Source organism: Heloderma suspectum, chromosome 2, assembly GCF_057233095.1.
Source record: "Heloderma suspectum isolate Gila_16-S chromosome 2, 16-S_ref, whole genome shotgun sequence".
NCBI classification, from domain to species: domain Eukaryota; kingdom Metazoa; phylum Chordata; class Lepidosauria; order Squamata; family Helodermatidae; genus Heloderma; species Heloderma suspectum.
The window spans coordinates 127,750,815-127,764,011 of record NC_139459.1 but is presented as its reverse complement, the minus strand read 5'-3'; positions in this window follow the sequence as shown (position 1 = coordinate 127,764,011).

Below are 13,197 nucleotides of genomic sequence, written 5' to 3'. Positions count from 1 at the left end.
TATGATAGCACTTTTCAAGTACTTGAAAGGTTGTCACAGAGAAGAAGGCCAGGAACACTTCTTGATCATCCCAGAATGCAGGACACAGAATAATGGGCTCAAGTTACAGGAAGCCAGATTCCGGCTGAACATCAGGAAAAACCTCCTGACTGTTAGAGCAATATGACAATGGAACCAATGACCTAGGGAGGTGGTGGGCTCTCCCACACTGGAGGCATTCAAGACGAGGCTGGACAGCCATCTGTCAGGGATGCTCTGACTTGGATTCCTGCATTGAGCCGGGGGTTGGACTCGATGGCCTTGTAGGCCCCTTCCAACCCTACTATTCTATGATTCTGAGCTGCTGCTGGTCTGTGTAGGCAATACTGAGCTAGATAGACCAATGATCTTAATTGAAATGAGGCAGCTTCCTATGTCCCCTAACTCTGTAGCTATGTGATTAAAGTATTGCTTTGTGTCAAAGGTCATGTAGCTTTTATCCCTGCTACCTCCCTCTTTTTCATCTAATGCTATTGTTGCTAGGAAGACCCACAAATGGTAGACTTCAGGATGTGGAGACTGCATTTTCAGCTCCATAGAATGGGATCGAACTTACACACACACACACACACACACACACACCATTGTGGTGTTCTTTCCCCACTAAGCTGTTTGACAGTCCCCTGTAAACTTGACGGTGAAGCTTCCATTCCTCCCTGTCTACATGGGCACCTATTCCTTCCTCTTGCAAATAGCTTCTTCCCTTCACCAAGACATAAGGCTTGTTCGACATTCTGTGAAACCCTTGGTCTCCCTTCTCCAGTCTCCTGGAGTGGTTTGCTACTTTAGCACCACCATGAGTGTAGGGATGTACGGATTCCCCACCGTCTGTTCTGATGGGGAATCTGTGTGGGGGGGGAGGCATTCCCCCACCCCAGAATCCTCCAGAACAACAACTCTCCGCAAGGATTCCGGGGGGGGGGAGCCCAGCTTGGGGGCCGCTTACCTTTCCACCTGCCGGTGAGAGTTGCTCGTCTCCTCCCTGCTGTTCGCCATTTCTTAAAAAAAAAAAAAAAGGCGATCGGCAGGATGTGCCTATAGACTTATATGCAAATAGAGCCATGAATCTTGTGTATATGCCTATGGACAAATGGATTCATGGCTCTATTTGTGGATGAGTCTATGGGCACATCCCGATCCCGCTGATCTTTTCTTTTCTTTAAGAAATGGCGATTTGCAGGGAGGAGGCGAATGGCTCTGGCCAGCAAGAAGCAGCCATGTGCTATTCTGCCTCCAATCCTCCTGGAGCAGAGATAAGTGGTGCCCATCCACTGTGGATTCCTGAGGCCGGATTCAAAAGAATCCGGCCTCATTTGAATCGGTGGAGGATTTCTCCAACATCCCTACATGAGTGGCACTGAAGCAGTAAACTGGGCAGCCCCCAAAGGGGGGGGAGGGGAGCAGGTCTCCCAGACTGGTTTGCCTGGAGCATTTTCTACTAGAGCAGTGTGCTGCTTCAGAACTGCCATGACCAGCACTGAAGCAGCAAAATGGGCTGCCTCTGAGGTGGCAGGGCCCCAGAGAAGGGAAAAGGCCACAAGGCCTTCTCCCTTCCCCTGTCTGCTCAAGCAGATGGCCACTTCATAAACAGCACTGAAGTGAGAAGACAGGCTGCCTCTGGGGCTGCATCCTTGCAGATCGCCACCTCAGCACCATAAGAGTGGGGATGGTCAGGGAAAGGAGCATGTTCCAAGACCTGGCCTTGCATTCACCTCAGCCACCTCTAGGGATGGCGGAGAATTTCTCCCCGAAACTTCGGGGGGCCAAGCGCCAACGTGTTCGGCCCTCCGAAGAAGTTTCGGGGAGAAATTCTCCACCCCCCCTCCGCCCCCCCCCCCGGGATGGGACTTACCTTTCCCGAATGTCCCTCCCGGCGGAGGGTCCCGGCGGCGGTTTGGTGGGTCTTCGTCAGGGGTGGGGGCAGCAGCCGGTCTTTCGACCGGCTGCCGCTGCCGCCATTCCAATAAAAGTAAAAAAAAACCAAAATGCCCCCGTGATAGGCTACGTGACGATTAACGTAGCCTATCACGGCTAGATTTGCAAAGTCAGCCATGATAGGCTACGTAAATCGTCATGTAGCCTATCACGGGTGACTTTAAAAAAAAAAGAAGCGCGTACGGCTAATGGCAGCCCCCATAGGGAGCCGCCATTCACATTCCTTATTTGGTCGCTGTAGTCTACGTAAAGATTACGTAGACTACAGCGAAAATAAGGGCAACACTATTTGCGTTGCCCTTATTTTCGCCATAGTCTACGTAAATCTTTACGTAGACTACAGCGACCAAATAAGGAACGCGAATGGCGGCTCCCTATGGGGGCCACCATTTACGTACGTGCTTTTTTTTTTTAAGTCACCCGTGATAGGCTACGTGATAATTTACATAGCCTATCACGGCTGACTTTGCAGATCTAGCCATGATATGCTACGTTAATCATCACGTAGCCTATCATGGGGGCGTTTATTTTTTTTTAAAAAAACATATGAGTTCGCAGCCGGGCGAGGCGAGGCGCCTCCTCCCCGGCCTGAATTTCGGCCGGGCGAGGCGGGAAGCCTCCCCCCCGGCCTGAACTTCAGGGGGAGAGCAGCGAAGTGCCTCCCCCCCACCGCGAAAAGCTGCGAGACCAGGTAAGTGGCTTTCGTGCACTCCTAGCCACCTCACCCCACCCCACTGGATCACCATTTCAGCTCCGCATGATCCAAACACTCTCACTGCCTGCTCCTGCTGCTTTCAACAATACAGCAGTTATTCCCTCCCCCCTCAACATTTCATAGCAGTTGTGAAGTAAGAGGGTAGGAAAGAGAAGCATCTGTGGCTGTGCATCATGAGAGTCCCATTCACTCTCAGTACATGTTAAGAAGCACACACACACACACACACACACACACATTCTCCAACTACAATACAAGAGGAATAGGAAACAATCAATATTTTAAATGAAAAACATTTTATTTTTTCAGAAATTATGAGCTATAATGTTGCCGATCAATTAGTCAAACTCACTTAAGTTTTGACAGAGGGAGGGGGTTTGCTTTTTGCCTTTAAAGTGCTCGTTCTCCCTCAGACTTTCACCATTTTTTCCTGAAATTATCAGGGTATGTGAAACCATCCCCTCTTCCTAGGATCTGTAAATTTCAGAGAGATTGGTGAAATTATTCCAACTTTCTGTGCTGCAGATATTGTAGAATCATAGAATAGTAGGGTTGGAAGGGGCCTACAAGGCCATCGAGTCCAACCCCCTGCTCAGTGCAGGAATCCAAGTCAGAGCATCCCTGACAGGTGGCTGTCCAGCCTTGTCTTGAATGCTTCCAGTGTGGGAGAGCCCACCACCTCCCTAGGTCATTGGTTCCATTGCCGTATTGCTCTAACAGTCAGGAAGTTTTTCCTGATGTTCAGCTGGAATCTGGCTTCCTGTAACTTGAGCCCATTATTCCGTGTCCTGCACTCTGGGATGATCGAGAAGAGATCCTGGCCTTCCTCAGTCAATGAACATGCCTGTGAGAATCAGCCTATACACTGAGATCTTATATCTAATGTCATTTAAGAAACTTTACCTTTACTGTTGTTGTATGGAATGATTTCTGTATTTGAATTGACAGAAGTACTGCAGTCTATATAGGAAAGAATGTGCCAAAAGTGCTGTCTTGGGCATGATTTGAGGCTGAGGTTATTATCTTTTTCCATGGCATTGTTATAATGTTTTCTAGTTGTTGACTTGTACCATACTGTATAGTGATGAAGCATTGATAATGGGCCCACTCAGTGACAGCCTCAGTCTGTATTCTTAAGTATCTCCACCACAGTAGTTGATGAATATGGAGGAGGAGGAGGAGGAGGAGAAGGACAAGGACAAGGACAAGGACAAGGAGAAGGAGAAGGAGGAGAAGAAGGAGAAGGAGAAGGAGAAGGAGGAGAAGAGGAGAAGAACCTCAAACCCTGAGGAAACTGTGTGAATTTTTAATTTAAGAAAAAGAAACACTTTTCTCATGGCTGGATAATAATACAAATAGTAAACAACCATTTTGTCAAGATTTACATTTCTAGGTGGAAATCGACACAACAAATAATGATTTTTTTTTCCTTTATCTTATGCAGAGAGAGAGAGAGAGAGAGAGAGAGAATCATTCCTACTAACCCCTTGGACAAAAAGGCTGCTAAGAAACTCTGAATGAATTAATTGTTTTAGTGATGGGATGACATTACCTGTGACCTCAGAGAGCCAGTGTGTGAGGAATTTAAACTTTGTGAATTCTGATATGAACAGACTTGATTCAAATCTCCCAGACTAATTGGAACTTAATTGTCCACTGGCTTGCACACTTCCCAAGTGTACCAGCACAGTACTTGACATCTATCTATCTATCTATCTATCTATCTATCTATCTATCTAAAAATACATTTTAAAATGCATATTTTGAAGAAAATACATTTTGAAATGCATATTTTGAGAAGATATGTTTTAAAATACAAGTTTAAATATGTCTTGTACATATGTAAATTAATATTGCAGATTAATGCAGAAACAAGACAGGACAGATTTGAGTGAACAGAAGTGAAAGTGGCATGGACCAGAAATAGACTGATTCATCCATCCCTACCTCAGAGTTAATGAAGAGCTAAAGAAGCTGAATTGAGAAAGTTTCCCCCTTAAAAGGGCCTAAAAATAATTTTATATAAATACACTTATTCAAAATCACTGTGACGAGAATTTAAAGCTAAAGCCTGAGAGACACATCTTCCTTCCCTCCTTGAGAAAAAAGCCATCTTTGAACCTTAGACACTTCTATCACACTACCACTGTGCTAAACAAATAATATATGCCTGTGCATGTGTGCACCAACTCGTGTGTGTGCACCTGCCTGCTTCTACCCCTTTTTTCCCTTCCCTTTGGCCTTTCCATTGACACCAAGTGGAAATCTTTATTTCTCTGATCGCCTCCATCGAAACAGCTTTGAAATTCTCTGAGTCTCAGGTATCTACTTTAGGTAGGGATGGCAGAGAATTCCACCATGTACTCCAATGAGGCTGGATTCTAAAGAATTCTAAATAATCTAAAGAATCCAGCCCCCCGGAGTCCATGGCAGAACGGATGACTTACCTCTGCCTCCCCACGGAATCCTCTTCAGCCAGATCCTCCGGCTCCAGATTGCCAGCAATACAGCCGCCATGCCATATCGTTGGCTTAAGGGACTGACTGCGGACGCAAATTGCATCCAGGATGTCCTTTGTGGCCGTAAAGGCCTTAGTTTAAGGTAAATGCAGCCTAAACGGATTCCGGGAGGAGGAACTCCCCACCCTGCGGACCCACCCACCCCGGACTGGCAAGTAGGGGATTTGTACATCCCTAACTTTAGGGAGTGTGGGGGTTAGACATGGGGTGGGTAACAAAAAAAAACAAAAAAGAGACCACAAAATGTCAAATAATTAAGTTTAAATTTTACTGAAAGAAAATGTCATTAGGAAAAGGTTTCAAAGTCTAAATGAACACACACACACACACACAAGCATTAAGGCAACAAAAACAACCATGGATAAACACATGCAGTTAAGCTAACTAGACTGTGTCCTCATTTTATCCAGGTCCGTTATCCAAGCAATATCTTAATTGTCATTGGTCAATATCTCTCAATTAGTTATCAAGTTATCAAGCTCTGATTGTTTCTTACTTACTTTTAGGACTCTGGCTTGCCTTCCTTCTAAATTAGGGATGTACGAAAGTTACTTACCATTTTGTGGATTTGCTTAGCGGTGGGGGGGGAAGTGCTCTGTCCCTCCCCCCAGAATCCTCAACGGGGGGGAGGCGCACCATCCCTCCCCCCGGAATCCTGCCCGGCCAGCTCCGCTCCACAGGGATTCCGCAGAGCCACTGGCTGGCTCTGTCCACAGCCGGACATCCAGCCGCTGGGCAGCAGGGACGTAAATGGTGGCAGTCGTAGCCACCGCCGTTTGCATCCCTGTACTTAACCGTGATAGGCTACGTAAATATTTACGTAGCCTATCACAGCAAAGTTTTTAAAAAAGCGTACGCAAATGGCGGTGGCTACGGCGGCTGCCATTTGTGTTTGCTATTTTTCGCCATTCTAGCCTACGTAAATATTTACGTAGGCTAGAATGGCTAAAAATAGTGAACGCAAATGGCAGCCGCCGTAGCCACTGCCATTTGTGTACGCTGTGCCCAGCCAGGAGACCAGCCACCAACACCGCCCCTGCCGCCGCCCCTGCCGCTTCCGCGCCTGCCGCTCCCGTCACCGCACCTGCCGCCCCACTGGCGCCACACCTTCCGCCACCACCGCCGCACCTTCTGCCGCCGCACCCACTGCACCCACCGCCGCTGCACCATCCACCACACCCACTGCTGCACCTGCCACCCCCGCCGCTGCTGCACCTGCCTCCGCCCCCGCCGCCCCTTCCGCTGCCGCGGCCCTGCACCTGTCACCGCACCCGCCGCCGCATCCGCTGCCGCATCCGCCGCATCCGCCACATCTGCCCCAGTTAAGTGCTGTCCCAGGGGGTTCCGTGGGGTGGGGGGGCAGGAGGCCATTGCACCATGGATTCCGGGGGACCGAATGCCAGTGCATTCAGCCCCACTGGAATCCGTGGCAGAATTCTCTGCCATCCCTATTCTAAATACAAAATGGTGGACAGTTCTGTTCCTTCACTGTGTGTGTGTGTGTGTGTGTGTAAAATGTAGAAGTGCATGTTTAGTTATGGGAATAGTGAAAATAAAGGTCCAGAGAGTGTCCTTTGGGGTGTACAAAAGTGATATGTGGCCCACCATTCTGAAAAGAAAAAAAATGGCTGGATGTCCAGGTTCCCATGAGCCCAGGTGAAGGGAGAACCTGGATGATGCTCTTTGACCCAGCAATCCTGGTCAGATCCCATTGGACCATCAGGACAGCAGATGAAAGTGCCACCTCAGATGCAGATTCAGTCAATGGGAAACCAAGTTGGTATTCAGGTGCCAAATGATTGATGACAGAGGAGAGTGCCAAGCCTGGTTGCCCAGGAAAGGGTCTGATGCCTCTTTGTTGAAGGCCCTCATGTCACAAGAGACATGGATACCTCAAATGGCATGATTAGCAGCTTCTAGAGATGTGCTCATGCATGGGAGATGGCATGCATGGAAACTTCTGGGGCATGCTCAAGTGTACGTTTCTTCACTACAGACAAAAATATGGATGTGCGGACATCTAGAGGTAGGCCCATACCTTCCACTGTGTGTGGCCTCTCTCTTCAGTAATCATGTGATGCTCTCTTTACATGAGTAATGCATGAATGTGTAATGTGTAAAAGATCAATCAAGCAGTAATCTCTCTCAATGAATACCCATTCCACCACCATCAGCCTATAAACCTAATTACAGAAACATGAGATATTAGTAACAATTTATCAGAACACCTTGTGTCTTTTCCCTTTCTCCAGGAGATTTCCCTGAACATAGAATCCAGACTCTTGATTTGGGCCAGAGCATATCAGACCCCTAGGTTCTGCCATACAGTGAGGTCTTAGGGGGCTCAGTCCTTGTTATAACACTCCCTAGAGTTCACCCCATTTTGTGCAACTTGTTGATGTGAGGGGGAAAGCCAGGGAATTTCAACAACAGGGATGAAGCCAATTACCCATCCATTTGGGATTGGGACAGATCTGATCTGATATGAAATTATATGAATCTGGAATGACATCCTACACACACACACACACACACACACTTTGTTTGTTGGATCACTAAGAATGTATTAGAGCATCTTTTCTTACTGTATTGAAAGTAACTCGAGGCTAGGGAACTATGGATTGTGCAAAATCCATTCTGTCTGTGTTTTGTGGGTTGTCAGGCACCTTTCATTCTGTTGTCCACCCATCAATAGAACTGGATTTATTTTAGTTTCCAAATTTGTTCAAATTCACGCAAATCCCCCAAAATGCGAAATCCCCCCCTGCCCCGCCCGGTGTGCATTTTCAGCTTTAGCCTATGGGGGAAATGGACATTTTCAGCCTTTTTTATTTTGCATATTTTTTTATGACAAAGATTGTACAAAATTCCTGAAGGTTAGAAAAACAGTCTGCAAGTTCATGGAATTTGCCTGGCAAGGGAAAAGCCAGTCTGCTGCGGAATCTGTGGGTTGGATTCATAAAAAGCTAAACTCATTTGGTTTCATTGCAGCTTTCTCCGACATCCCTATTGAGGAAGTAATAAAGCAGATCTCCATTGAGTTGCACTAAGATTAAGGGATGCACATGCAAAGATCTAAATCTTGCCTCTCTCTTTATGATGTGCCTGTAAGTGATGCTCTTCATGCATTTGCAATGAGAGAGCAGAACAGATGGGCAAGGTTTTAGTTAAAAATGAAAAGGAAATATTTATTTTGAAAACGGCTGCCAGGAGATTATTTCCTGTGTCAAGATTCTTTCCTCTCCTCCTCCTGCTGCACAGGTTTTGCTCAGCTGCGATATTAAATAGAAAAAGGTAGGGAAACTTCCATTAATACTCATGCCAAAAGGGGATTCAAACTGGTGGGATTTAGAGCAAACATGAATTTCCATCGTTGATTCAGTTGTTTATTAGGCTTCTTGTATGGTAGTGCTTAGAACAGCGGAGAATGGGAAAATACGATTCTGTAAAGGGTAGGATAAACATTTTAAGTAATACAAGGCCTGGGTAAGGTGTAGGCCAACTCTGGCAGGAACAGTGAGATGTTGTTCCAAATCCAACCTGATGAGAGTTAGTTAGATTTAATATTTATAGCTCCTCCTCTACACAAAGGTGCCTGTGGCAATGAATCAAAAACAGAAAATTAAATTAAAATAATGCAGCTTGTGGAAAACTCAAACAAATAATGTAGGAGGCTGCCTCATACTAGCTCAGACTGTTTGTCCATTGTCTCCTCTGACTTCTCATAGATACAGGGGTTTCCCATCATCTGCTATCTGATCTTCTTGTCTGGATATGCCAGGGATCCGAACTAGGACATTCTGCAAGCAAAGTTCTGATGCTGAAATGCAGTCCCATTCCAGGAAAATCTATCAAGCAATAACAAACCACACTATAAAAATGAAAGCAGCTCTAGCAGTTCAACCAGCTTTGTAAATAAGCCCAGAAAAGTGACTGTCTATCTGGGGCAGAATCCAATGGGGCACTTAGGCCCCCACAAATTTATTTCTGCTCCACTGATTTCCTTCCACAAGCAGTGGAACCCACAAATTCTGTTGTGCAAGTGGGACCCAGTACTTACACAAGGGAGATGTAGCGCCTCCTAGGTGGAGCCCCAAAATGAGAGGAAAGACTCAGTTCTGGAAGGGGCAGATCAGTGGAGCTCTTTTATGTAAGCACTACCAACCTGTGGTCCTGTTCTGGACCAAGCAGAAGCCCACAGGGCTCAGCACCATGCCACAACTGACAGGGGAGGAAAGAGTCAAGGGAGGCACTGAAGCACACAGGAGAGCTCCTAGCGAGCAACTTGCTCCAACAAGGTCTGAGACCAAACTGAAGCCCTTTATGCTACAGTCCCAGACTCCACCCTTTCCTACAGAATGGAAACCTTAAAGGGACAGATATCTGGCCTGTAACCTAACACCCCTCTGCCTCTCCAAGACCTCATGCCTGGGATGCTGCCAGCATTGGCACATTGGCTCCCTGGAATGTGGGGCTCTTGGAGGGGCTAGGCTCAGGGGTCTCTGGCAGTTCAGGCTCCAGGGACTCTGGAAGCTCGTACTCAGGGGTCTCTGTAACCACAGGGGTTCTGCAGTGATGCCCAGACCTGAAGTTTCCTCTGTTGGCACCACTGGGGCTTCAGCCTTAGAGTCCATGTCACTGCTGGATTCCAAGGTCATGACACCTGCCTCCTTCCAGAAACAAGTGTTTCCACTCATTTCAGTTGCCCAGAAGTGCTAAACTGCCATTGCACAAGTGGTGGGGGCTGCTTGTGCAACAGAATTGGTGGTGTGGAGGAGAATCAATGGGATGGAGGTGCCCCATTTGATTTTGCCCATAGTGCTAGAAGCAGCTGACAATATCCAACATCGTAAAACTAGGTTCAAACAAACACTAAACAGGAACCATCAATAAAAGTTGTTGGTAAATGGGGGGGGGCATAGTTGGCATTCCACTCTGAGGGCAGTTTTTGTCACACACACACCCTCCTCTTATTTGAGTAAGGCCAGAGATTTCTTCATTAGGACATATAGCAGGAAACTCCACTTTTACCTCAAACTTTCTTCCAAGGAACTTCATGGCAATTGAAGGATGTGCGAACAGCCCTTGGGAACCTCCTGTGTTCCTAACAGACTGTTTTAGTCTTTGAGAATGTCTCAACCTTTTCACTGTAAGCAACTATACGCAACCCTCACTTGCTCTGGTGAGATCTTCTGGGATGGGGGAGAGATATAATCAAAGGGGCACGGGGAATTCCTTTGCCATCAATTCTGCTGCAACACTTTGCAAGTTGAATGAATAATTCACTTGAATCGCTGCAGATGTTTCTGGTTGAATTCCTCTGCAAAATAACCTCTGGCCATATTAAATAAGCAGGAATGGGGGTATAGCTTATTGTAATTTATTATAAAGTGTTGCCTATAAAGAAAGATGTGCAGTTGTTGAACAAAAGGCACCTGGCTATGAAATGGACTGTAAAGTCACTTGAATATTGATTTCCAGACATGGAATTAAAAAGATTATTTGCTGTCTACACCACAGTGACCAAGAAGGGCAAAATGTGCAAATTGGGAATCTACCAAAGTAAATTCCAGAGTTTATGTACAAGACTCACTCTAAATTTTTGCTATATGCATCATCAAGTGCCATTGCCTGAGGCAAAAATCCCTCAAACAAATCCTTACCTAAATTCACAGCAGATTTAACATCTACATAAAAAGAGGGGAGGGGATTTCTGAAACTTAAGCTGACTTTTGCTGATGATGAACTTACAAGAAAATGTGCTTTTCTTAAACTGGAAACTGTACTTAATAGTAATCACTGACTGACATAGATTATTTGACATAGCTTTTTTTTAAAAAAAAACACCTTACAAATGATCAAATATAGATATGTGAAGCTTTCCACAAGTAGGGATGGATGGACTCATCTCCGTCCATGGTTACCGTGTGCCTGCCAAACCACTGCCACCTGTGCCCGCTCCCTGTGCTGCGCAGGCTCCTGGATGACTTGGCGAGTGCCTGGCGAACAACACGGGCCACCCATCCCCTTAGTGAGCTGCATTTTGTATAAAAATGGCAGCTCAAATTTCTCCATAAAAGTAATGTTGCATAAATGGCAACCATAAAGGTGCCATTTATGCAACATTACAGGTGTAAATGGTCCATTTTATGCAAAATGGCAGCTCACTAAGAAAATGGGAGGCCACTGGGTACTTGAGGGCTGTGTGAGGGCCTGGTGAATGGGTCCATCAAGTGGCAGCAGCTTGGCCAGTGGGGTCCAAGGGGCTGAATGGGGGAGAATCTACCAGACTCCACTGCCCTCTTGGACTCCCACAACATCTCTGTCCAAATGTGCAGTACAATCCTATGCATGCTTTCTCAGAAGTACACCTCACTGTGTGGGAGAGAAGGCACTAGACAAAGGATGAAGACCACAGGGTGGAGCAGCAGCTTCCTAGCACCACATTCTGTGAATGACAAGGAATGACTAGAACCTTCCTACTGTTATGCAATTAATATCCCATCCTGTACACTCCAACCTGCAATATGAAGTGAGAAAGTCCAGACACGGGGTAGTACTGCATCTGATGTTTATGAGACCTGGGTCAAAAAGGTGGAAATAACTGGCCAATTTGCTGCCTTCTGTTTCTTTGATATGCTATTGATGTGACTTCTCTGAGCATGACAGAAAACCAGCTCATGTCCTGAGGGCATTGGTTTGAGAGACTCTGTGGCTTGGCCCTACAGATGCATGGACAAATCTGTCAATTTTAGTTTCTCTCAGTTTCTCATTTTTCCAGTCTTAGCTTCAGTTCATCTCAAATATTTAGATATTCTCCAGTCATGAATTTGGTTCATCCTGAATATTGAGATTTATTTTTTAAAGTTGCATAAAAATACATAAGCATTTTTGTGTACATTTATCCTGATTAGAAATGCTGGAGAAATTCGAGACAGATGAAAATCAGCATGGATTTCTAAGAATCCAACTTGCACAATCCTCTGCAGATTGACCCCCCTAGGGCTGTGTGGAGTTCGTGGACTTTCAGATATTTTTCTTTTCATTTTTTCACTTTACTAAAATGTATGCATATTTATTTGTAGGAAAATATGCAACTTTCTGCTGAGACTGGTAAATATGCATAGGGAAAAGTTGAATGGAATGGGGGACAATACGCCAAATGTTACATACTAAGGTAAATTATGTAAATCGTTGTGAACCCTCTTATGGATTTTTGGCGTATTTTTTCTGCATAAAGGGGAAAAAATCAAATCCATCTGTGAACAGACAGTGGAACTAAAAGTGCCTGACAATCCATGAAACACAGACATTTTACACAATCCATACACCCCTTATCCTGATGCATGCATTTTTCTATGCAGTATTGCTTAATATTTTTGCAAGCCATTTTCCTAATATGCATTTTGTAGCATTTTCCCCCTGGTGTACACATTTTTTGTATACATTTCTTGCACAAGCCAGAGCAGTGTGAAGTTCAGAAGACAACTGCAGTTTGGTTTGTGTATCGGTTCAGAAGTGTGAAATTGTGGAAGTTTATGGTCACGAAGAGTCGGACACGACTGAACGACTGAACAACAACAATAAACTGTGAACTGAAACATTTTCCCCACACCTCTACTTCTCCCGTGTCACTCTTGATAATATTTGAAAGGCTTGACCCATGGCAGGAGGGCAGTTTCCTGTCAGTTATATGGCAAATGATAAAGGGTGCAATTTAGGAAATGCTTGATTCATGCCCAGCAGACCCCTGCCAGTTCCTGGAGACCTTTGTGTCAACCCCCCCTTCATGTATGTCCACCATGCAATTTCCAGAACACATCCCCTTCCTGTTGTCTATGCAACATAATACATTTACTACTATAGGGAAGAAAATGGGGGAACCATCCAATGGGCAAACTTGTTCCTCACTATGCACCCTAGAAAAAGATGTTTTGTGATGGAAGCAAATTATTTCCCTCCATCAAGGTTTTTCTGCATTGGCTCCTC